This window comes from Battus philenor, unplaced genomic scaffold (assembly GCF_028537555.1).
Source record: "Battus philenor isolate CCGP_79_NKW_IND1 unplaced genomic scaffold, ilBatPhil1.0.hap1 SCAF_21, whole genome shotgun sequence".
NCBI lineage: Eukaryota > Metazoa > Arthropoda > Insecta > Lepidoptera > Papilionidae > Battus > Battus philenor.
This window is the reverse complement of record NW_027181684.1, coordinates 32,501-37,500: the sequence shown is the minus strand read 5'-3', so window position 1 is coordinate 37,500 and position 5,000 is coordinate 32,501.

The following is a 5,000-nucleotide window of genomic DNA, read 5'->3' as shown; positions in this document are numbered from 1 at the left end:
GTCGAACTTTAGCTTGTTGGTTAGCACCATCACCTTGGTTTTGTGTGGTGCGAACCTCAGCTTATTCCTGACCCCCCACTCATGAACATGGGCGAGAACGGCGTTGGCCCGACTCGAGATGTCCTGGGCCTTCTGCCCCGAGAAGACCAGCACGACGTCATCTGCGAACGCCTGGCAGTGTGTCCCGGTCTTTGCCACCTCCTCCAGGAGAGGGTTGATGAGGAGGGTCCAGAAGGTTGGGCCGCCTACGGATCCCTGCACGCACCCCTTGGTGGTCTCTCTGGCCCACTCTGCCCCCGCGTACCGTACGGACACCTTGCGATCGCTAAAATAGCTGTCAACAAGACGCCGCAGATTCGCGGGGCAGCGAGTCTCTGCCAGTCTGCACCGTATAGCAGGCCACCAGGCGTTATCGAAGGCTCCCTCTATGTCCAATGATACCAGCACTGCGATCTCCTTCTCCTTCAGCCGGGTTCGCAGATGCTGGATCAGGTCATACAGGGAGTCTTCGGTACACCTCTGCGGCATGAAGCCGTATTGGTGGCTACTGATATACGGTGCAGTGTACCACCGGATCCTACGGACCATCATTTTCTCAAGGACCTTGCCGAGAATCGGCAAGAGTCCGATGGGCCTGTAGGATTTCGGGTGCGTGTAGTCCTCCTTGTCCGGCTTCCGCAACGCTACGACCACTGCCTCCTTCCATCTCGTGGGGAAGTGGGAAAGCGCGAGACACCGGTTGGAGAGCGCGAGGTACAGAACGGGGTCCACGGCGACGGCCGCACGGCAGATGTCCGCGGTGAGTCCGTCAGAGCCAGGTGCCTTCTTGGCGTTGAAGGTCGATACGGACCATCGGAGCTCCTCCATCGTAAACGGGGGGTCGCATGTTCCATCATGGTCCCCCGAATTGACTTCATCGGCTTTAGCTCTTACAGTTCTGTGGTCCGCATTGTCCTTCCCGGGGTCGTCCTCCGGGAAGAAAACCTCCGCCAGCAACCTGGCTGATCCCGCTGCGTCCAGCACTTTACCTGACTGGACGAGGGGGACGTCCTCTCGCCTCACCTCCGTGCGACGCATCACACGGTGGATCCCGCCCCACATGGTCTCGCGATCCTGTCTCTCACAGAAACGCTTCCAGCTATGGGTCTGAGCGCGCCTCGCCTCAAGGCGGTATGCCTCCTTCGCGTCGCAGTACTCGCGCCAGACCAGCTCCTTACGAGCCGGCCTCGCGGCCCTGATCCTTCTCTTCTTCCTCAAGACATCTGCCTTGAGGAGAGAGAGCTGTTCGGACCACCAGGGCAATTCCGTCCTCTTCCGCTTGGAGACCTTCGGCAGGACCAACTCGCAAGCGTCCCTCACGGTTTCCACATACCGACCGACCGTGCTGTCCAACGCCCCCTTTTCGGTGATCTGATTCACCTCGGTAGGCGTCAGACAGCGATCCGATAGCAGCCGAGCGACAGTTCGATGGAACTCGCCCCAGTCTGCCCTACGGGTAGTGTACTGCCGTGTGGTCCGCTTGACGTCCGTGCCTTGGGACCTCTCAAACTTCAGATTGAACACAATTGCCCTGTGGTCCGACGAGGATATGTCGTCCACGAGGCTCCAGCCCACCGCTCGGTCGAGCAGGGTGGTCGAGCAAGCAGTAATGTCGACGCGACTGGAGTAATGCTTACCGCCCCGATACGTATCAAACGTCGGCTCAGACCCCTGGTTCAACACGTGCACTCCCAGTTGGTCGAGGGCGGCTGCGACCTCCTCCCCCCTTCGGTCCGTGGACCGGCTACCCCACCAGGTGTTATGCGCATTGACGTCGCCACCCAGTACCACGTTGGCTGTCCCCAAGCCCTCCACGGCCGAGCCGATCCGGTCCAGGTATGGTCCGACGGGCGTATTAGGCTCCAGGTAGACGGACACCACCCCTATCTCCCAAGCCCCAGTCCTCAGCCTGGCCGCAGCAACGTTGCCAGACGTGAGTTGGGGACATTGAGTGATATCGATAGTGTCGTCGAATAGCACAATGGCCGCCTTGACAACCTCCCCGTTGCCTCGCGCGACACATTGTACCACCCTTGTCCCTGGGTAGTGCCTCATCTCGCCAATAGCGCCGATATACGGCTCCTGGACCAATGCGAACGCCCAGCCTCTCTTCGGCGCTTCACATATCAGCTCGGCAGTAGCGAGCTTGGACCTTTGCAGGTTTAGCTGCGCCACGCGGTACTGGTGGTGCCCTGCGCGGAGAGTGCGGTGAGTCACCTGGGTGCCCTTAGCAATACGCTACGGACGCCCGTGCTATGGTGTCCCACTTTCTCCGCACAGGACAGTCTTCGTCAAATGCGCCGTGGTCCCACCGGTCTGCCTTAGCTAGTCGGCAGTTCCGGCAGGCGGGAGGTTTCCCGGCTTGCCGATCCGGACACTCGGCGCGTAGGTGCCGGCCACCACAATGGCTGCAGCGGTCTTCGCTCTCCGCGCAATGCCGTTTGGTGTGGCCGTAACCTAGGCACCGAGTGCACTGGACTAGCGGGGAGTGATCATGCACCCGCACTCGCTGGAGGTCCACGTGCATGTAGCCCGCAGCCGTCAGCCGTCCCCAGAGCGCAGGCGACACGCGCATGACCACATGGATCGTCTGCACATTTCGCGCCCTCCTCCTGAACCTTACCTCCGCCCTCTGATCCTCCTCAGAGACGTCGACCAGCAGGTGTTTATTTTGGGTCTTAATGGCCTTTACTATTTCTTCGTTAGTATTATAGGCCATTACGTCTCTGAGCAGAACCAGTGGGTCCTTGTTTTTGACCTCTGCAAGGTTCAGGTCCCTGCCTGCCCTCCTCAGCCCCTCACGCACCCTCTCCAGCTCGACCTCTGAGCCGCAGCCCAGGATGACCCGACCGTCCCGCACCCTGCGGATCCGGTCGACCCTTATGCCGGTCTGGGTGGCGTTTAGAGCTTTCCGTATTTTTCCCAGGACCTGCTCGCCCGTGTCGGTCCCCGACGAGACCGCCACCGAGTGCTTAGGTTCGCACCCCGGTGGCGGTCTTTTTGCCGGGCCGGCCGCCACGCTCGCGTACGTGCCGGGAGGCTTCACTTTTTCTTGTACTTTTGCAGCCACGAGAGACTCCCTCAAGCCCTCCAATTCTTTGGTATTGGCTTCAAGGAGTCTCGCGTGGCTGTCTAATTTCTTAAGGAGCTCGCACTGGCTCGCCGGCAGGGGGTTTGCGGGTGGATCCTTCACTACTGCTTCCACCCGTTTCGCCCCGCTCGCCGGCTGCTCTACTGGACCCCCTTTTGGGTCCTGGGTTCTCTCTCTATGTGCGAGCTCCGCCTCCTTAAACAGTTCGTAGAGCCGATTAATGGCTATTATCACCTGCTCCTTTATTTCCGTTTTTAGGTTGCGCGAGCTGCCCAGGTGCAATTTCGCCTTTGTTAGGCACGCTCGCGCCTCCTTCATCCGGTCCGCGGAAGCCGGTTTGTCCCCTTTCGGGGATTGCCCGGCCGCCGCGGGAGCAGGTGTCGGCTCTACCGCTTTCGGCAACGTACGCGCCCTTACCTTCACGGCCGGCACGACGACACGGGGAGAGGTCCTGGGCTTTTTTACCTGCCCTTCCCACTCCCCCACACTCTTCCGGACGCTTCTAATGGGCGAGGTGCTCACCCTGCACGCCTGGCTGGCGCCTGCCTGGCTCACCTCGCCCGCGTCGGTGGTCTTTGTGGGGGTCCGGTACATTTTAGGGGTAGTCGTCTGTAACTTAAAATTCGTATACTGTAACTTAAAATTCGTATATAAGTATACGCTTGCTTGTCTTATTATACTATTTGTATAAAGTTATATATAATTTGTGTACTCTTGTAGAATCAATATGTCAATATATAATTTATAGATATGTCAATATATAAAATTTGTTTAACTCTATGTGTCAATTTTTAAATAAAATATAATTTAGTCAACTTAACTCTAGTGCAAAAAGGCTCTTAACCTAAGGCAATAGGGCCACTATTCTATTGCTATTTATACTAATTCTTAAAACTATGGGATAGGTCAAAAAGACCTCACTCCCAGTGGCAGCCGCCGAGTATTTTTATTCCTAATAATTATGCCAGACCTATGTTTATTTACTGGAGGAATTTAACCTCTGTGGTGGGCGGAAAAGAAAAATGTCTACCCACCACTTTTTTATTTTATAAAACTCTTTGTAATTTCTTGTAATACTCGGCGGCTACCTTACTTATACTATGTCCAGCACTCCCGGCTCCCGGCAGCAACCCTCAAACCCTCTGCCTCGCTTAGCAGTGGGTGTCCGGCGTCGTCGAGTGTTTCCAATTGGAAAATTTCCAATTGAAATTCGTTACTTCTTCAATAACTTTTTGGGTTTTTGTCCAAAAATTTTTTGGTTTATATGCTCGCAAAGCTTACGCGAGCGCGCACAAGATAGCAGTTCAGGAAAATGGTGTTACAGCGCTTATTCTCGCGCGGCGGGTCCTTTTTGTTTTATCACTGTTCCGCACTTAATTCGAACTTTTGGTTATTAAAAATCCAATTTAATTCCGATTTTTATAATTTTCACTGATATATGTTCGGTGTTTATAGGCGGATTTTTTGATATATGATTTATTGAATTTTTCACACTAGAACCCACTCAAAACGAATTTAAACTGATTATTTGTGCGTTAAAGCGTTACGGACCGGTGCGTTCGGCTCGGGAGCGTGCGCAAGACTGGGGGTTAGGTTAGGTTAGGTTAGGTTAGGTTAGGTTAGGTTAGGTTAGGTTAGGTTAGGTTAGGTTAGGTTAGGTTAGGTTAGGTTAGGTTAGGTTAGGTTAGGTTAGGTTAGGTTAGGTTAGGTTAGGTTAGGTTAGGTTAGGTTAGGTTAGGTTAGGTTAGGTTAGGTTAGGTTAGGTTAGGTTAGGTTAGGTTAGGTTAGGTTAGGTTAGGTTAGGTTAGGTTAGGTTAGGTTAGGTTAGGTTAGGTTAGGTTAGGTTAGGTTAGGTTAGGTTAGGTTAGGT